Source organism: Artibeus jamaicensis, unplaced genomic scaffold (assembly GCF_021234435.1).
Source record: "Artibeus jamaicensis isolate MK-2021 breed Jamaican fruit bat unplaced genomic scaffold, CSHL_Jam_final contig_354, whole genome shotgun sequence".
Classification (NCBI taxonomy): domain Eukaryota; kingdom Metazoa; phylum Chordata; class Mammalia; order Chiroptera; family Phyllostomidae; genus Artibeus; species Artibeus jamaicensis.
Window position 1 is genome coordinate 6,440,487 of NW_026521803.1, and position 21,753 is coordinate 6,462,239.

The window sequence follows — 21,753 nt, forward strand, 5'->3', positions numbered from 1 at the left end:
AGCTAAATTTTACATTTTGACATCTAGCGCAGTAATTAAGATTTGACTTTCTGATCTTCATTAATGTGATGTCACTAGAGATATCAGATTAGCCCTCTGAGACATGTAATTATAAGAGTCTGAGCTCAGTGTTCTTCAGGAAAGGAAATCACAACATGAGGGTCTGGTAGTTCCGGCATCATTACACTGAGTAAGTAAGAGGGGCCTGAGAAGTGTCCATTGAATCTGGCAGCGGTAACTTTGGAGGAATACTTACAGTGGCATGGTTGATGTGGAAAGCTTTAGTACTATCATTTGAGAAATGATAAGATTTGAGAGTAGAGATACGGAACATACCTCCTCTGTTAGAGGGTTGGCTCGGACCAAAAGAGGACACACAAAACAGTAACTAAAGTGGAGCATGGGATCAAGTTTGCTTCTTTGTTTAAAGATGCAAAACACACATGACTGCATGCTTAGGAGGAAAAGTTGAAAATACAGAAGAGAATGATAGTTGGTATGTAAGGCAAGAGGTTGTAGGACCCAGAACACAAGTGGAGGATGCACCCCTCTTGCTGTGAAATGAGAAGGAAATAAGAATGAGTATAAATGTCATAAACTTTTAAGAATGGGGGTGGAGAGTTTAAATTTCTCATGATGTACTGTACTATATTTGCTCTGAACAGTTACAGCTGAGATTGAGGGGCGAGACGTTCAAGGAAAGGAATATAAGATTGACCTATAAAATTGACCTAGAAAAGTGGTTGATTGGTTTGATATTGGCCAAAATAAATTTTGGATGCTATAGCTTTAAATCCACAAATCTTGTCATAGAGTAAATAAAATTACTAAGTAAAAAAGAGGAGTTCTTCTGAGCAATTTTTGAAACTAGCTCTTTGGAGGGTAAAATTTCAGTCTGAAGCTTTGCTGGGGGGAAAAAAAGACAAGCAGGGTTTAAATTACAGGGTGGGTATGTAAGAGGGGAGGCAAAATAAATGGAATTATCTTCTGGAGGGCAGGACTCTTGTAATACAGGCTTCCCCTACTGGGTGAGTGTTCTAGGAACCCCTCTGTATTAGTGTTCCAGCTGGCATTGTTTTGAAAGGCTGTGTTTGGCCTCAGTGAATTTTTCTTAAGACTTTCAGAGCTTTTGCCCATTTCATGATGGGTAATTTACAAGTGCACCTACCCACACCACACTGAGTGTTCAGCAGTTTTTGACCCAAAACAGCATGACCCATGTACCCCAACCTCCCTATTCACCCAATCACACCCCTAGCAACTTGTTTTATTTCCCCAGATGAAAAAAGTCCTCAAAGGGAAGCATTTTTCCAGCATGGAAGAGGTGAAACAAAAAACAGCAAAGGTCTAAGTCATCAAAATCGATGAGTTCAAAAACTGTTTTGAGCAGTGGAAAAAATGTCTCGATGGGTGTATTGCATCAAATGGAGAGTTTTGTACTTTGAAGATGACTGAAGTTTAAACATGTAAGAGTAAATACACTATTATTATGTTTAAATAAATTCCATTTTGGGGGCGGGTCCCCTTTGTATAGTCCACAACTAAAGTCACGGGTCTCATTTCTCAAGGGTTGGGAGATTAGCACGACAGAAAAACTCCCTCTGACTGCTGCTGTATTACCATTTCACCGTATTTGTTTCCCAACAGCTTCGTTGCAGACACCCTCTCCACTCATGGGCAGGAACTTCCTCGTCCAAGGCCACCCCCAGAAGCTTTTGTTCCAATAACCTTCTAAATTGTACCTGGATCTCCAGTATTACTAATCAGTCATTTAAAAAAATACTTTAGGGACAAAGAAGCTGTTGTGCCTCATTATGAAGTGACCCTGAGTTTATTTTAGCTCAAAAGTGCAGTGACATAAACAGCACACACAGAGAGCAGTTTTACCACTACACTGGGAAACTCGTGAGATGGGCCTCAATACGAGGATGGAGTCGTTTTCAAGGTCACTGTTTCAATAACGAAAAATTGAGCTGAAGTAAGCAGATGGTAATGGTATCAGCCTTTTGCTAATGGTATCAGCCTTCTCTCTGCAACAGGCCGAGCATATCATAAATTATTCACGTGTTGATGAGTTATTCTGGTTGCCATAATGAGATGCTGGTTACTGCTCCATGTCTAGCTCACCCTCAACTTATTTTAACAAAAGAGCACTCTTACCGTGAATAGGGCTGCCTGTCCCTGGAGAGAGATTTTTCTGTACATAAATTAAAGCCGCCTAGAAAGCTGCCTCGACTCCTTGGCTTTTTCAGTTTCCTCCAGCCTGTTGACAGCATTATCCGTTTTACCACAGGGTGGCGCACACAAACCTCCAGAAATGCCTCCCGGCTGAGTGAGTCCCAGAGCTCGGCACCCAGAAAGAGAGGGTGTTAGAGGAGAAATCATCATCTAGTGCAACTCACTCCTTTCACAAATGAGAAAGCTGAGACTGAAAGAAAGTGAGCAAACCACAGGGCTGCTTTGGCTAGCACAAGATCAAAGTCCGTATCTCCACCTTGTCAATCCCAGATTCATTCCACCAAAAGGCACAAACCGAAACAAACAAGTAGGCAAACAACAGAAACGCCCTTCTTTTCCAATGAAAATTTACAAAGAAACACAGACTTCTTCCACCCCTCCACACCCTTTTCCCCCAACCCTTCCAACACGATAATGGAGTCTCTCTGGTGGAAAGAATTTTCCCTGAGGCGTCTTTGAGGAATCACCGGGCTCCTCAGAGTTTGAAACCTATCCATGAGGTGGAATCAACTTTGAAGCAGGAGGCATAAAAAGCGATTGCCCTACTGAATTTCTCCCTCAACCCGTAACTTTCTCTCCACTGCATTTACACTTCTTTCACAGCCACTAAACCTCTCGGACCTTCACCTTGCTGATTCCCTTCCTTTGCCTCTTGCTGCTGCTGGTGAATTGTGCCAAGGAACTCAGTGACTGATTCGAAACCCCTTTTCAGCTCCAGCTGGCATCTTTTTCCATTCCCCTCAGAGGTGCCTGGGGATCAAGCCCCATCTTCACCTCTGTGGCTGTCAACAAACCTGAATCCCTACTGTGTGCCAGGTGCTGGCTGAAGAACATTACTGTATTCTCATTTTAACTATCACAACAGCCATACAGAACAGAAAATAGTATTTAAAGATCCCCATTGACTGATGAAAAACTGAAGCATAAAGATCGCAGAGCCAGAATCTGAGCCTCGTGATCTGGCCCCAGACCTTGTGTTCTTAATTCCTGAAGCTGTGGCCTCCCATGAGTGTGCCTGCAAATTTGCTTGGAAAATTGCAACTAGCAGGCATCCAGTCTCTCCACTGCATTCCTTCTGTTTAATAATGTATCTGTATCTCCACTCATCCTTGCATCCTTCCCCTTTCTATCCATAATTTTGACCCTGATTTCTGTAGTGTCCCAGAGGATTGCTCCACCAATTGTTCTTCCTTATCCCTCTACCGAAGCTGCTCCACTGAAGCTTCTGATAAAATCTTGTTTGTCAAACCTAGTGGCTGCTCTTCCTCCTAACCCTCTCCTGGGGCACCTTTTCCCAAATGGCCATTCCCCTGACCCTCAGCCTCACCTCCATTTCCTTGGGACATGATTCTCCTCTGGTCTTCTCCTTCCCCAGCAAGTGTTCGCTCTTGGTTTTTTCAATGCAGAAGTTTGACCCCTACCTACCTCAGACCACATGACTCATTCTGGGCTCAGACATTTGTACTTTTTCAAAGCTCCTCCAGCGATTTGGCTGCACAGCTTGGGAAAGAACCACTGCTCTTAATAAGCCAGACATGGCAGGGAAATATGCACAATCCACTCACGCGAGGTACCCAGTCAAATTCAGGGAGACAAAAGTACCACAGAGGTTACCAGGGACCATGCAGGCTCCATGCCATCACTATCTCCTTCATCAGAAATGTCTTTTCCTGCCTTCCTGCCTGATGAATCCCTACTCCTACCTCGAGCTCAGCTCGGGGCTGGTGCTGAGCTAAGTGGGCATTGCATTCTCTCTCTCTCTCCCTTGGCAATCTCATTTGTTCCACAACTGCAGCTCTTCCACACATATTATTCATTCCCAACCCACCTCCAGCCCTAGCAGTGCTCCTGACTTCTGACTCAAGTTCGCATTTCCCACCACTGTCTCCCATGAGACATCCTCTTTCCTCTGGCACCTCAAAGCCAACATGTCCAAAACCTGAGTTACCATTTTCCTTCTTTCTACCCTTCTTTTTTCTCCTGTGTTTTCTGTTTCAAAAACTAGCCTCATCATGTATTATGTGTATCAAATACTTAGAATGGTTCTTAGTATCTCCCGTTATTATGTGAAGGCTAATAACATTATTAGTGATAAAATTATAATAGGAATAGGAAAAAACTTTTAGAAACATGGTAAAACTGCTGGTGAAGTGCCTACCACTCCACAGCATCTCCATATTTGAAGTAACTTATTTAAAAAGTCAGTCTTTGAGGACTTCCACCAAGATGGAGGCATAGTTGGAAGCACTGCACCTTCTCGCACGACTAAGTTTAAAAACAACAAAGTTTTAGCAACAAAAACGCAGCCAAACAACAAAAAATTGAACTATATGGAAGTCTGACAACAATGAACCCTTCAGCCAATCTTGTAAGAGGGGCAGAGCCAGCAGCAGAGCAGGGTCGGGCAGGAAAGATCCACTGGACTGACCCGGGCGCACAACCCAGGTGCTCCAGCAGCTGTGGGAGGATCCCAAGTGTGGAGAAGCAGGTGGACCCACTGAGGGCTGTTTGCCATCACACATTCGCGCACAGATAAACCAGTGAAGGAGCCAGCACTGAGACGGCCCATGCAGGCCCCAGTGGCAGGAAACGGCAGAGGGAACCGCCATCGTCCCTCTCTGACTGCCCCCACATACAGAGTCACAAACCAGAGACCTGGGTAGCCCCACCCTGGTGAACAACTAAGGCACCTCTCCTCATACGTAACAGGCACAAACAGATAAAAACATGGCTCAAGAACAACTCAGAGCCCCAGAGCCAATAAATCTAAGTGACAAAGAAATAGCCAAACTTTCAGATGCACAGTTCAAAACACTGGTGATCAGGATGCTCACAGAACTGGTTGATTTTAGTCACAAATTAGAGGCACATATGAAGGCTAAACTAATTGAAATAAATGGAAATACACAGGAAACCAATAGTAATAGACAGGAACTGGGACTCAAATCAAAGGAGTGGACCAGAAAGAGGAAAAAAATGACCAAACAGAAAAGAATGAAGAAACAAGAATTTAAAAAAAAGGAAGAGAGGCTTAGGAATTTCCAGGACATCTTTAAATGCTCTAACATCCGAATTATAGGGGTACCAGAAGGGGAAGAGGAACAGCCACCAGTGGAAAACTTCTTTGAACAAATAATACAAGAGAACTTCCCCATTCTGGCAAAGGAAATAGACTTCCAGAAAATCCAGGAAGCTCAGAGAGTCCCAAAGAAGTTGGACCCAGGAAGGAACACACCAAGGCACATCATAATTATATTAGCCAAGATTGAAATGAAAAAGAGAATCCTAGAAGCAGCAAGAGATAAGGGGACAGTCACCTACAAAGGAGTTCCCATCAGACTGTCAGCTGACTTCTCAAGAGAGACCTTACAGGCAAGAAGGGGCTGGAAAGAAGTATTCCAAGTCATGAAATCCAAAGACCTATATTCCAGACTGCTCTATCCAGCAAAGCTTTCATTTAGAATGGAAGGGCAGATAAAGTGCTTCTCAGATAAGATCAAATTCAAGGAGTTCATCATCACCAAGCCCTTATTATATGAAATGTTAAAGGGACTTACCTAAGAAAGGACAGCAAGCTCACAGTTATTAAGAATCACGCCTAAAACAAAAGCAAACTAAGAAGACAGCTAGATCAGGAGCAGAACCATAGAAATGAAGATCACATGGAGGGTTAGCAACAGGGGAGTGGGAGAAGGAGAAAGGGGGAGAAGGTACAGAAAATAAGTAGCGCCCTAGCTGGTATAGCTCAGTGGATTGAGTGCGGGCCTGCAAACCAAACAACTGCAGTTCGATTCCCAGTCAGGGCACATGCCTGGGTTGCAGGCTAGTTCTCAGCAGGGGATGCACAAGAGGCAACCATACATTGATATTTCCCTCTCTCTCTGCTTCCCTTCCCCTTATCTAAAGATAAATAAATAAAAATTTTTTTAAATGGTTAAGGTGAGCTGGAACACCCCATATACCAAAAGGTTGCAGGTTTAACCCCCTGTCAGAGCACATACCTAGGTTACGGATTTGGTCCCCAGTCAGGGCATACACAGGAGGCAACCAATTGATGTTTCTCTATTACATAATGTTTGTCTCTCTCCCTTCCTCTGTCTAAAACAAACATATACTCAGGTGAAGATTTTAAGAAATGGTTACAGTGGTAAATTTTATGTTATGTATATTTTACCATAATGAAAAAAATCAAAATAAGATCCACTAAGCTCAATAATTAAAAACCACTGTAGTTTCCTTAAGTATATATAGGGTGAGGCAGAGATAGGTTTACAGTTGTAAAACACAGAGTCTAGTCTTATATTATTTATTTTTTTAATTTATCTACTTTAATTGTTGTTCAAGTACAGTTTTCTGCCTTTTACTCCCATCCCAGCTTACCACCCCCCAGTGCTCCCCACCTCCCTCCCATTTCCACCCCCCTTACTTTTTGTCCATGTGTCCTTTATACTTGTTCCTGTAAACCCTTCTTCCCCTTTTCCCCTGAAATTCCCTCCCCTCTCCCCTCTGGTCCCAGTCAGCCTGTTCTTTATTTCAGTGTCTTTGGTTATATTTTTAATATATTTTTTTATTTTATTAATTATGCCATTACATTTGTTCTATTCCCCCCTTCTGTTCCCCTCTACCCTGCACACCCCTCCACCACCATTCCCCCCCTTTAGATCATGAACGCGTGTCTCAAGTTCTTTAGATTCTATATTTCCCATACTATTCTTGCCCTCCACCCTATCTATTTTCTATCTACTGTCTATGCTACTTATTTTTGTACCTTCTCCCCCTTTCTCCTTCTCCCACTCCCCTGTTGCTAACCCTCCACGTGATCCTCATTTCTATGGTTCACTCCTGATCTAGCTGTCCTCTTAATTTGCTTTTGTTTTAGGTGTGGTTGTTAATAACTGTGAGTTTTCTGTCCTTTCACTGTTCATCTTTTTTATCTTCTTTTTCTTAGGTAAGTCCCATTAACATTTCATAAAATAAGGGCTTGGTGATGATGAACGCCTTGAATTTGATCTTATCTGAGAAGCACTTTATCTGCCCTTCCATTCTAAATGAAAGCTTTGCTGGATAGAGCAGTCTGGAATATAGGTCTTTAGATTTCATGACTTGGAATACTTCTTTCCAGCCCCTTCTTGCCTGTAAGGTCTCTCTTGAGAAGTCAGCTGACAGTCTGATGGGAATTCCTTTGTAGGTGACTGTCCCCTTATCTCTTGCTGCTTCTAGGATTCTCTTTTTCATTTCAATCTTGGCTAATATAATTGTGATGTGCCTTGGTGTGTTTCTTCCTGGGTCCAACTTCTTTGGGACTCTCTGAGCTTCCTGGATTTTCTGGAAGTCTATTTCCTTTGCCAGAATGGGGAAGTTCTCTTGTATTATTTGTTCGGATAAGTTTTCCACTGGTGGCTGTTCCTCTTCCCCTTCTGGTACCCCTATAATTCAGATGTTGGAAAGTTTAAAGATGTCCTGGAAATTCCTAAGCCTCTCCTCCTTTTTTTTAAATTCTTGTTTCTTCATTCTTTTCTGTTTGGTCATTTTTTTCCTCTTTCTGGTCCACTCCTTTGATTTGAGTCCCAGTTTCCTGTCCATTACTATTGGTTTCCTGTGTATTTCCATTTATTTCAATTAGTTTAGCCTTCATATGTTCCTCTAATTTGTGACTAAAATCAACCAGTTCTGTGAGCACCCTGATCACCAGTGTTTTGAACTGTGCATCTGAAAGTTTGGCTATTTCTTTGTCACTTAGATTTATTGGCTCTGGGGCTCTGAGTTGTTCTTGAGCCATGTTTTTATCTGTTTGTGCCTGTTACGTATGAGGAGAGGTGCCTTAGTTGTTCACCAGGGTGAGGCTACCCAGGTCTCTGGTTTGTGACTCTGTATGTGGGGGTGGGGTCAAAGAGGGAGCAATGGCGGTCCTCTCTGCTAGCACAGTCCACCTGACCGCTCGCCCCTGCCTGCTTATCCAAGCACAAATGCATAAGTCTGCCGCCCTGCGCCGCCGGGGCCTGTACGATCTGCCTCAATGCTTGCCTCTTCACTGGTTTATCTGTGCGCAAATGCACGGCCGACTACACAGCCAGCTGCACCTCTTCCCTGGACCCGCTGGTAGCTAGCCTGCACCTGCACCCTCGGCTGCCTGTGCACCTCCCTGGTTGGGGGATCTTTTGTGCTCAATCCACTCCGCTGCTGGCTTTGTCCCTCTCACCAGTTTAGCTGAGCGGTTTATTATTTTTGGACTCCATATTGTTCGATTTTCTGTGTGGTTTGGTTGCGTTTATTGTTGTTAAAACTTTATTGTCTTTAGATTTGGTTGTGCAAGGAAGCAAAGTATTTCCACCTATGCCTCCATCTTGGCGGAAGTGCCTCTTATATTATTTTTGTTAATTATTGTATTATTTCCCACATGAATAATTGTAAACCTACTTTTTCTACCCCATATTTGTCTGCTAATATATACAATTTATAAACTTTCATAAATACATGTAATATACTTCTCAAGGGTGGAATATCAGTAAGAAGAACAGTTTAGGAAATAGCTTTCAAATATATCCAAATTAAAGTTAGAAAGAATATTTAAAAATAAAATTATAACACATCTAAGGAATAGATGCAGGGGAGGAAGATAGTTTTCTTAAACAACAGGGGTATAAGAGATATTTTAATACAAAAGTCAACCAGAATAGAAATTCTGATATAAATATCTATTTCTACATTTCTGCTGTTATACACAAACAAGATATTTAATTTTGAGTGTCATATAAAAAATGAAGAATTATGACTATTAAAGTTGCTGCCCTATTCTCTTTTTGATTGACTACCTTCCTACTGGAAAACTCCAAATCAAAAACATTTCCCAAAATAATAAATTTAGAATATCTGATATGTTCTTCCCCGGTTGTTCTTGTAGAAGCTTCAGCAGAGGCAGTTGTGTTCCCAGAACATCTTAGTGCTTCTCCCCGTTCTCAGGCTCCCTTGCCTTTCCGCCAGAGCCACAAGCTTAGTTCTGGCCAGTAGGACGCAACAGGGTGGCATGTGCTGCTTCCTGGCTGAAGCAGTTAAAAACGAGTGTGCCTGGTCCATCTATTTCCCTGTCCTCGTGACTTTGGCGGGTGAGAAGGTGAGAGAGATCGTAAGATACAGGAAGTCCAGATCCCCAAAAAGTTGCTTATATTGAGACCCAGCCAGCTTGCACTGGACCTTCTGAGAAATAGTTTTGTTTTTTAAGCCACTGAGATTAGGAGGGTTATTTGTCACCATAACAAAGCCACAGGCTTAGACTTATGTACAGTAGTTAGCCTTCAGATGATAAAGTGGGTGCATAGTTAGTTTTTCTACTCGTTGGAAGTCAGTTTTTAACTCCAAAGTAGCCTTCATAAAATGCTAAGAACACTAGAGGGCATAATTGTGCTGTGGAAAACCTTGGCCTATATTGTAAATGAAGCAAGGTATGGAATCTGTAAATCTATTAGCGCAAATTCATCATTTGAGACCATTAAATTCAAAGAGAATTTATAACACTTTATTTAACACAAAGACAGTAAATTCCGAAAACACGTAAAGTATGTGTGTACATTAACAAATTTCAATACTTACATCAGAAAACTAGCAGGAGTTTTCTCGATGTAACCGTTTTCCATTTGTTTGGTTTTTTTCTTTCTTCAGATAGGCCTGTCTACTGGCAGCAACTGTTAGGCCATGCAATCCACGCATATTCTAATCTGATCACTTGAGAAAGCTGAAGTTTCCAAGGTCTCATTATTCAAGGTGACCAGATGTTCCAAACATCAAGCTGTGACAGGAAGCTCCCCACCCACTGCAAATGTCATGCTGAGTTTTGAGCAGACTTCCTTTTCCCGTTTCCTTTTTCCCCTCTCTCTAATTTTTTTTCTTCAAAGTCTATTCAAAAGCTGCTGCCAAAACTATCTTCCTCTATTGTTGTTCTGATGACATCATTCGCTTCCCCAGCTCTTCCTTGTCTCATGGTCAAAGCCTGCCTTCATTTCCTTGGACTGCCTCTGTGCCTGCCTCTCTGTCATTTTCCCTTTATGCCTGCTTCTTTTCACCGACTGCTACATGGCATTGTCATTCCTGATGTCTCAGTGTTCAGGTATCTATTCATCTGTACTTTGAACAAAGAGAGTACTCCCTTTCCTCTAACCCAGACTTTCCCAGGTCTCTTCCAAACCAACTTCAGGTGTGTATTCATTGCTCTAGATCACATTAAGCACCTTCTACAGGCACAGCATTGTTCTGAATATTGTAAGAGGGATATAAAAGAAGTGAAAGACATGGTCGTTAAACTCAAAATTACCAGGAAGCCATTCGGTTTGGGGCTTTGGGAAACTTACTGGGATTTACTCTTTTTTAGAGACTGAAGAAATAGGAGAAAATTATTCAATGATATCAAATAACTTCACCACCAGAGTGGCAGGCTTGGGGGTAATTCTAATTATTTCATCATTTTATTAAGATTACAACTTCAATAAAAAATTTTGAGTCAAATCGGTATTAAGGATATAAATCCCACACCAACTTACAAAAACTATTATTTCTACTGCAAACCACACTCCTTTAAAAATATATTTTTGAGTGAATTTAAGACAATACAGTAAATAGTATAATGTCAATAAGGAAAATGTATTATACTACCATAGAAAAAGGTAGTTGTGTCAAACCCAAGACTCCAACTTTAATATGAGAAAAACTCTCATCTAGAGTATATGATATTACTTAGTGAACCAAACTCAAGAGTATAAAATTAGTTACTGTGATTATAATCTTCCAGTATTGATGTGTTATTAAAAAAGGCCCATTTTGCATTCCTATTACCATAAAAATTTGAGATCTTTAACATAGGATAAATACTGCCTAACAGTCACATGTATTGAAAGAAAATCACTTCTTAACAAACCTGCTGAGATTTTTTACTCAGGAGTTTTTAATTAGTCCAATTAGATTTGGTTTATTAGAAAGTACACTAAGATAAAACTTTCCAGCTTAGTCATTCATTTGATGCTTGGTACTGGGCATACTAGTTTGAATCTCTCACTCCTCAGTTTGCTCACATGTAAAATGGGGATAGTGACATCTACTTACCCACTCTTTAAGATTGTTGTAAGAATCATACATGATAGCATGTTCAAATAATTTGAACATTATAAAGTTGTTCAATGTAAGGCATTATTATCATTATATTTATGCCACTAAGATTTAAAGATGTGTTGCAAAAAAATTGATTAGTGATTGGATTAACTAAAAGTTCACATCATCTTTAATTGTTTAGGGGAACTGTTTTAGGTTTACAAGGCAACCTAATTAACAAATATTAAGTTAATGAAATTATCTGCCTCTGCTATTACAACTTCTCCAAATGTTTCATTTCAAATCAAGTTAAACTTTGTGCAAAAGAAGCAATTCGTTATTATAAAATCTTCATTTTTAAGAATAAAAAATAGTTTTAATATTATTAATATATTTAGGGTTATAGAATTCAAATACCATAAGTTATATTTTTTCCTGACTCAATAATATTAAGTATTCTTAAAATGTTTATCATATGCTTACTATGTATCAGGCATTAAAGTAGGAATTAAAAGGTAGAAATATAAATAAAATAAAAGGCATCTGCCTTGGAAGAGTATTATTATTTCGAGTGTTTAAAATTAAAAATATAACTTGGTATTTTAAATGAATATTTATTTTAAATGAATATTTATTTGTGGTATGCCACATTTATGAAATTTTTATCAATATTTCCTATTAGATATGATGACCTAAAAATAACCTGAAGTAAGAGGCAACCGGCATCTTTTTGAGATAAAAAAATATGAGGAAGAAGAAGAAGAGGTAGAGGAAGGAGAGAAATAAGAAGAAGGAGAAGCAGAGAAAGAAGAGGAAAGGGGAGTGGGAGGAGGAGGCAGAAGAGAAGAAAAGCTATTTAAGAAGAGAGTCAGGCAGAAACCCACAGGTGCTGTGATTAGGAAACCAAGGCAAGGGGTGTTAGTGAGAAAGGGAAGGGGAACAATTACAGCAATAGAAGGAAGGCATTCCTGTTGGTGCAGATAAACTAGCATGGTGACTTTAATCCTAAACAATGTTTTTTAATTTTTAGTCCCATTGTCATCAGTCCAGTAGTCACAATACCTGCTTTCCTGTTATCCTTGCAAACAGTTCTTTGGGACACAGTGCTGCCTTAGGCCCAGTATAGAGGTTTAAGGTATAAGATGTGCACATCAGTTGTGGGATGGCAGCTCAGACTCCATTTTAAAGTGGCTTTATTTATTTACAAATAGTAGCCAACTTTTATTCCCAATTTATACATAAAGAAACTGACACTCAGAGAAGTCACTTGTCAGATTCGTATATCTGCTAACTTGCATTCGAACCCAAGCAGAGGTGTTCTTTATCACCATGCTGTACTATCTCAACAAAAGGAACTTGTATAAATACATGTTTAGGATTATATAGAACATGATGTTTTCATAGGAAAAATTTGGTCACATTAGTTGTGAATGGTAAAGCTTTGTGGTGGTTAATTTTATGTGTCAACTTACCTGGGCCATGAGATGCCAAGAAAGTTGGTTAAACATTATTATGGGTGAGTCTGTGAGTGTGTTTCTTAGTGAAATTAATATTTAAATAATTAGAACAAATAAAGCAGATTGCCCTCCCTAATGTAAGTGGGCCCTATCCACTCAGTTGAAGACATGAATAGAACATAAAACTTGACCCTCCCCCAAGTAAAGAAGAATTCCTCCTGCCTGACTTCGAACAAGCTGGGACATTGGCTCTCTTCTTTGAACTAGAACTGAAACATCAGCTCTCCCTGGCCTTCAGACTCATACTGGAACTACACCATTGGCTGTTTTGTCTCCTGTTCACTGACTCACCCTGTGGATCTTGGGACTTGTCAGCCTCCACATTTGCATGAGCCAATTCCTTATGATCTGCCCCTGCACCACCGCACACACACATCCCATGGATTCTATTTCTCTGCAGAACCCTGACTAATACAAACTTCTTAAGGTCCATCCAAAAGATAAGAATGGAGAAATAATGATTCTGTAATATTTTAAATTCATATCTGAATAGAGTAAAAACAATGGTTTACTCCAGTCAAAACTAACACTTACTAGTTGTTTGATCTTGGGTAATTCACTTAATGAACAAATGAGGCTCATTTATTCATTCAACAAAATTTAGAGTGCCTCTTCTTTACCAGGACAGAATGTACTGATTCAGGTATTACAGCGGTCTGCGGACCCAAAGGTCTGTGAGCCACAGTGGGTTCTTAGCTTTGCCCAGGAAATAATTTAAAATTGAGCCAGCATAGAGTTTAAAGTGAAAGGCAGTTTATCAGTGAAGCAGTGAAACAGAAAGTAGCTACTCCACAGAGCAGCTACTCCCTAGTCTGATTTACTTCTTTATTGAGTTTCATTTAATTGAAGAGTAAGGCATTCAATAATGGGGAGGAGTATTCAGAAATTTTCCAAGAGACAAGTGGAGACTCCTTGGAAGAGCCCTGTTTGCCATGTGTGTCCTTACATGGGCTTTCTGTCTCCTATCACAGCAGCGTGGGGCACATCCTTTACTATGCTATTGCGTAGTAAGGAGTGTATAATGAGGCTAGGGGTGACCACAGGGTGAAATTAGATCAAGCTGGTCTTCCGCAAATTCTAACCTATAATGTGTTTTGGGTGGGTCTTCCTTGCTAGTCCCTGTAGCCTTTATTGGTTACAGTTATTTGGCCACATACCCTATCTCAGTACTGTGAGAGGCACTGAAAATAGCAGAGCAGAAAAGATAAAGGCCCCCACCCATAAAAGTTCAGTAGAATGAGAGCTAGAGGCATTTGATAGAAAAGCTTGTTCAAAAGTTATAAATGTTGAATTATCAGGCACCTTTATCTCCTACTCTACCTCAGCACAAACCCTTTACTTCTGGCCTTGTTTAGCACTCCATTATTAGGGATATTTGGGGCTCTGAAACTGCCTAAGCCATCACTTTCTCTTTGGGGAATGCTTTTATGAAATTGTCTTTCCCAGTTATGTCCCACAAACTATAACCAGGCACTGGGCAGCGTGGGGTCCGGCCACTTGTTGCTGTGTATACACATAACAAAGATTTGTGTGGGAGGAAATCGGTTTTTATTAACGAGGTTTCCAATTTCTGGGGAGGTGTTGCTGGGAGCATTCATGCTCTGAACCCTTCTCTTTTGAAAGACACAGAACCCCCTTGCTCCCAAAATGATTGCAAATCAAAGCCACACCAAAACGTTCCCCATTATTGCTTATCTATCCTTTTGGAGCTTAAACTAGCCATGTAATTGAGTCTCCCTCCTTTCTGGGGTGTGTAATTGTGGGTTTCAGAGTCACCATCATCTTGCTCTCACTCTCTCACTCTTGCTCAGGGTCAGGAGTACACTTCTAGATCCCTGCAGATGGTTGTGCAGGGGAATATCCATCCGTGAGGAACTTCCCACCTCCTACCTCCTTGTGATGCTCTCAGTCTCTGAGTGCCGCCGTCAGGGTGAGGGAGAGGAAGTAATCCAGGACCCATGTGCCTTGCTACACTAGGTCTTAGTGTCCCAAAGGCTAGAGCCCAGCGAGGCACAAATCCCAGTGTGGGAGCCTGCCTTGGGGAGCTGACTTCCAACCTTGTGGGGCCAAAGCCCCAGGTGGGCCTGGCACGAGTGCTCCCATTCCTGCGCAGTGAAGCAAGAGTCCAAGAAGCCAAGAGAGCCAGAGCCCCCAAGCCAAGAGAGTGAGCTTCTGTCTGCCTTCTGTTTAAAAGCCCTCTTCCATTATTCCATACACTCCAGAAGCCATAGGAATGTCCAGCTTTTCAACCAATGAGAGCCACTGTCAGCCATTTTTGCCTTTGCCCCTCTTCTGGCCACCACGTTGCAAAAGGGGGCAAAGACGCCACTCAAGCATGCTCTGTTCAAGCTCCCTTCTGCCCAACCATGAGCTGTCTGGCTGCCTCCAGGCAATTTCCATCCTTTTCGGGAAGGGAAAACTGCTTATAATCTTCAATCCCGCCTCAGGGTTTTCTCCCTGCCCCATGCTTTCTCCAGTGATTTGGCCTGACCACTCTATTACATAACTTTTCAAAGCTCTTCCCAACTGCTTCCACCTACTGAGATCTCCTTCTCATCTAAATTTCCAAAGATATTATTTTCTATGCTTTTTATTAGCATATATCAAAGATGAATTCTTACTTACATTTAATACTCTAGCTGTTAAACTTCTAAAAGTAGGATATATTCTTTTATTTCTTTGTCTCACTCAGTACAGTAAGCATTACTTTAGTAACAATATGACTTAGTACTGTTGACTCAGTAAGAGAAACTGGGAAATTGTAACCGGGCACAGCCAAGAGGAGGGCCCAAAAAGGGGGTGCAGAACTCAAAGTGTCCAAAAAATATTAGGATGTCCTCACCCCACCCCCCAACAGGAGTGAGTTGGGGGAAGGGACAAATGGAGCAGGGCCACTGAGAGCTGTTTTGTACAGCAGCAACTTTGCAGCTAACCTCTGGCATGGTTATTTAACACATCTATAACCTTTAACTGGTTTCATAGATATGTTGAATAGCTGTGGCCATGCTTTGAGCCAGGGAGAAGGGAGTGACTTCCACCCAAGATGTAACTGGGAGGCAACTCCCCCTGTTTACAGTGCCTGTGTGAGAGCTTGGAGAAGATTGGCTCCATGCCATGGGGCCACACCTGCCCAGACTCACTATGGCAGCCAGTAAAGCTAGAAGGATATGGGAGTGCTGGCAAGTGTAGCCTATTGTGGGAGGAGTCAGAAATGGGGCTGCAGAGGAGGACTGGCACAGACACAGCAGCCATTGAGGGAGCCATGTGCTTTTGGGCAGAATGGGGACTTCCGCAGCTGGGGTAGAGAGAATCACCATGCAGCTTTAGCAGAGAACCACCACTCAGCTTTGGCAGAGTGGCGACCTCCTCTCTCCCATCCATAGCTTTGGAGGAAAGGAGAGCTCCATGCAGTTTGGCCAGAGTGCAGACCCCCACAGCTCTGGTGGAAAGAAGAACCATGAGGTTTTGGCCAGATTGGGGACCCCTGCAGCTCTGGTAGAAGAGGACCACGCAGCTTTGGGGTGGTCCCTTTGGCCACGTGGCCTGGGAAGCAGGAGAGACTTTGCCTGAAAGAAGGGTGAAAGAACTCTTTGCCAGTAGGCCATGAGAAGGTGCCACATTGCTTTGGATTAATTAGAGATCCTGCCTGGATGGCGATATAGCTGACGGTGCCAGCAGCCTGAAACACAGATGTGTGCTTCTTTTCCAGAGTTATGGTACCCTGAATTAGGGCGGGGGGATAAGGAAGCACTGTGGGTGTCTGTGGGTATCCAAAAAAACTTTGATATCTTAATGAAGACATTAGGTAACTACTTTAAATCTGTATAGCTTTAAATAAACATTTTCTTTCCTTTTCACAAATCTCTGGCATTGAGAGACGTCTTTCCTATAAGGCAGAGGACATAATGAATCTGTGTGTGGGTTCAGTAACAAAATCACTTCATTTTGCTGACTGAGAGAAGAAAATAAATCAAGAGATTGCCCTAGAATTAAATAACAAAGTAATATTGAAGGGTTATAAGATTTGCAAATCTGTTAACACTACCAGGTAACACCCAGAGTGTTCAAAAAAAAAAGTAGAGACTTCTTATAATAAAAAGTACATTCTTGAAAAGAATCAGTCCTGCACTGTTAGCTTCTGGAATGGTCTGAGATGGTGCTCTGCAAAGACATGAACATTCTTTCCTAAGTTCTTCAGAGGGCTATCTGGAGGATTTATAAATATCTCCAAGCATTAATGCACAACTGAAAATATTACACAACTTTCAAATATTTAGTCCTCAGGATACTTAAGGTAAAATAAAATCTATTCTTCATGTTTCAGCCCATTCTAATTTAAGTAATTTTGTCAGCTCAGCTATTGTAACTCCATTTTGTTTCTTCATTCTTTCCTCAGTTTCATTGCTTTGATTTTTCATACATAATGAAGAAAATACTTCATAATGGAAATTCCGTGTAAAATATTTTTGGTTCCTAAGTGGTAAACTAAGACCAAGAAAGTTGCAAATATAATGTTTATAATGTTATGATGAGAGAGACAGGCATTTTTTGTTTATAATTTCATTATAAGGAAATTTATCAACATCTATTATGGGATTAAGTATTTTCTTTTCATGAAAAATATGCAAAAGTAATGACTTACAGCCAAGATGGAGGCCTAGGTACACACTGTGCCTCCTCACACAACCAAAATAAGGACAACAAAAATTTAGAAACAAAAATCAACCAGTACTGACAGAAAATTGAATTGTATGGAAGTGCAACAACCAAGGAGTTAAAGAAGAAATATTCATCCAAACCAGTAGGAGGGGCAAAATCAGGCAGCTGGGTAGAGAGGGGTCACAGCAAAAAAAAAAAAAAAAGCAGTGGTTGTCGAACCCAGGGGGCACAAGACGGCAGCGGGCAGACTCAACAAGGTGGCAGATTATGGAGGGGCACTGTGGCTGGTGGACTGAGCAGTCCCACATTTGCAGATAAACCAGGCAAAACTGGGGAGCGAGACAGACCACATGACCCAGGATCCCAGTGCGGGGAAATAAAGCCTCAAAACACCAAATGAAAACACCTATGGAGGGTTGAGTTGCCAGGAGAGACTCCCAGCCTCACAGGAGAGTTCATTGGAGAAACCCACAGGGTCCTAGAACTTATACAACCCACCCACCTGGTAATCAGCACCAGAAGGGCCCAGTTTGCTTGGGGGAAGTGGTGGAAGTGACATAAATCCAGCAGAAAGTGGAGCAAGCACCACTGTTCCCTCTCAGACTCCTCCCCCACATACAGCTTCACAACCCAGCAACTGGGTTGCCCTGCCCTGGTGAACACCTAAGGCTCCTCCCCTCACTATGTAACAGGCAGGTCAAGACAAAAAAAAAAATGGCCCAAATGAAAGAACAGATCAAAGCTCCACAAAAAACACAACTAAGCAACAAAGAGATGGCCTATCAGATGCACAGTTCAAAACACTGGTAATAAGGATGCTCATGGAACTGGTTCAATTTGGTTGCAAATTAGATGAAAAAATGAAGGCCATGCTAAATAAAATAAAGGAAAATGTACAGGGAACCAATAGTGATGGGAAGGAAACTGGGACTCAGATCAACAGTGTGGACCAGAAGGAAGAAACAACCAAACAGAAAAGAATGAAGAAATAAGAATTGAAAAAAATGAGGAGAGGCTTAGAAACCTCTAGGACATCTTTAAACATTCCAACATCCAAATTATAGGGGTACCAGAAGAAGAAAAGGAAGAGCAACAAGTGGAAAACTTATTTGAACAAATAATGAAGGAGAACTTCCCCAATGTGGCAAGGGAAATAGACTTCCAGGAAGTCCAGGAAGCTCAGACAGTCGCAAAGAAGCTGGACCCAAGGAGGAACACACCAAGGCACATCATAATTATATTAGCCAAGATTAAAATGAAGGAGAGAATCCTAGAAGCAGCAAGAGATAAGGAGACAGTTACCTACAAAGGAGTTCCCATCAGACTGTCAGCTGATTTCCCAAAAGAGACCTTATAGGCAAGAAGGGGTTCAAAAGTATTCCAAGTCATGAAAGGCAAGGACCTACATCCAAGATTGCTCTATCCAACAAAGCTCTCATTTAGAATGAAAGGGCAGATAAAGTGCTTCTCACATAAGGTCAAGTTAATAAAGGAGTTCATCATCACCAAGCCCTTATTATATGAAATGTTAAAGAGACTTATCTAATAAAAAGAAGATAAAAAACATGAACAGTAAAATGACAGCAAACTCACAATTATTAACAGCCACACCTAAAACAAAAACAAACTAAACAAACAACTAGAGCAGGAACAGAACCACAGAAATGGAGATCACATAGAGGGTTAGCAACAGGGAAGTGGGAGGAGAGAGGAGGAAAATGTACAGAGAATAAGTAGCATAGATGGCAGGTAGAAAATAGACAGGGGGAAGGTAAGAATAGTGTAGGAAATGTGGAAGCTAAAGAACTTGTAAGTATGACACATGGACATGAACTAAAGGAGGAGAATGTGGGTGGGAGGGGGGTTCAGGGTGGAGGGAAGTGAAGGGGGAAATGGGACAACTGCAATAGCATAATCAATAAAATATATTTGTAAAAAATATGCAAAAGTACTCCACTATGTAATGTGGAAGGCCACACACTAAATCTGACAAATTTAGAAAAGGTCTGCATGACAAGCCTTACAGACTCAGAGACTGAAAGTAACCACATAAGATGGTCTAAACAAAATTCCTAACTAAAAGTGAGTTGGGCAGATGGCTCATATCCCAGGCCTGTAGCTTCCTGGACAAAGGTAATCATTACCAGAAGTGAGACTGTCTATTATCTTTTTGCATCTAAGATAACAAACCTTTGAAATGTCAGAGTAATTGCTTTTCCCTGACCCCTCAGGGCACTACCAGAGCAAAAGACCACAGAACCTCTCTTTGCTATCTTCCCCACACCCAACACCATTCTACGTGCTGTTACTGTTAATTATTAATTACCCTGTACCCACCAATGTAAAGTATGGGTGACTCCATTTTACTTTTATCCAATCCCAGAAATTAATCTACTTTTCCTTCCCCTGCCCCCTTAATGTACCACCAATGGATTTTATGTAACCCTCCTTATGCCCCCTTTGACTATACAGTATAAAATAATCTGCAAAACTGTTATTCCCCAGAGCATTTCCTCAATCCATTGAGATTTTGTTTCTCAGCAACTGTCAACAGTTTGGCTCAAATAAAATTATGAAAATTCCTCTACAGGTTTAGACGTTCCTTATGTCAACAGTGAGGATTCTAATCTATAGTCAATAATTAAATTCTAACATTGGGAAAATGCCTAAGCCATATACAATTTGCAGTTGAAATTTATTTCTATGTGGTTGAGGAACTGAACTATCTAAAAAAAGGGCAGAGCTGGGAGCACCTTTTTAATTTGTGGAGGCAGAGGAGGACAGTAATTATGAATGAGACTCAGATTAAAACCATGATGCCACCTGCTATAACTGCACAAACTTAGACACATTAGTCTTGCTAAGTCTCAATTTTCTCATCTTGCAAATTCATAAGTTAGAACTTTCTTCTTTATCTTTTTATCTGGTATAACTCGAAAAAGATACTCATTGTAAGAGAGTATTTCTAATTTTCAGGAGATTCTCACTTCATTAATACCTAAATCTACACGCTGTTGTGAGAGATTAAATGAGTTATGACATTGTAAAGTACTGGTAAGTTGCCTGGCACATAGTAATAGTGAAACAAATGGTACCTTAGAAATTAAATAGCCGGAAAGCTTATATGTGGCTAATCACACTAAGTTCATCATACTGGTTCTGCATTATTCTTACTTGGCTAAAATCTCTGTTAAATGTGCTCTTCATGTGCCTTTAAGAAGTTTATAATCTTATTTTTCCAAAATAGGTTTTATAGTTTAGAAATTTGATCTGTTACTTTTTGCTTCATCAAATGCTTTTTCTTGCTATCACATTTTTGTGGAGATCATTATCTCAAGCGTTACTCTAAGAATAGGATTATAGTTGTTTAAAAAAAAAAAATCAGCCATGAGTCTCTATTCCCATATAAATTCCACGATGAATCTGCAAAATTCTATCTAAATAGCTACATTGTTCTTGGCCCACTAGGTATTATCAGCAGGATTTAAATTTAACAGTTCATAGCACAGGGTTTGAAACAGGCAGACTACGTGGACCAGGAACAAACTGCCAACCGTAGGAGAGTCCCTGGATCTCATCAGGATCAGCCTGGATGAGCGAATTTATGTGAAGACGAGAAATGACAGAGAGCTTCCAGGTAGATTACATGCTTATGATCAATAATTAAATATGATATTTGGAGCTGTGGAAGAAACTGTGACTATTATAAAAACTGATAAACATATGAGGACATATATTAATCAACAGAACAATATTCTGATGTTCTTTGTTCAGTGAGATGGTATTTACTAGTTGCCCCTCCACTGACAGTTGGTTGAAACAAATAATATATTTTCTATTAGGTGACTGTATGATTGTTTTTATATGCAGAAGATATTCAGAAGAGAACCCTGTGTAAATTCTGATATTAGGAAATGACCAAGGATTCTTCCACTCCTGAAATGAGCTGATTTAGAGATAGCTGGAAAATTCTTAAGCTAATTGGCATTTTTTCTCCAACCTTTTCAATAAATATGATCACCAAGGAAAAAAATAATTAATTTAATAATTCATAGTGAAACATTAAAAAGCAAATGTGAAATATTTGTATGTGACTGTTAAATATAGAGAAAATAGTCAAGATTTGAACTGAATCAAAGGTAAAATAAATAAATAAATAAACAGTCCCTGTGGTTAAACTAAATCTTCTAAATGTTGTGTAATAGTAAAATACAGACACCAGAACAGATGGAGCTAAAGAATGGAAATGTCTGTGTAGATATTT

General features: G+C 40.7%; 1 pseudogene; it reads left to right on the top strand.

The window, feature by feature from the left end:
- The first annotated feature begins 8,138 nt into the window (after nucleotides 1-8,138).
- LOC128627264 (U6 snRNA-associated Sm-like protein LSm3) lies at nucleotides 8,139-21,307 on the top strand (annotated as a pseudogene).
- Nucleotides 21,308-21,753: the final 446 nt, after the last annotated feature.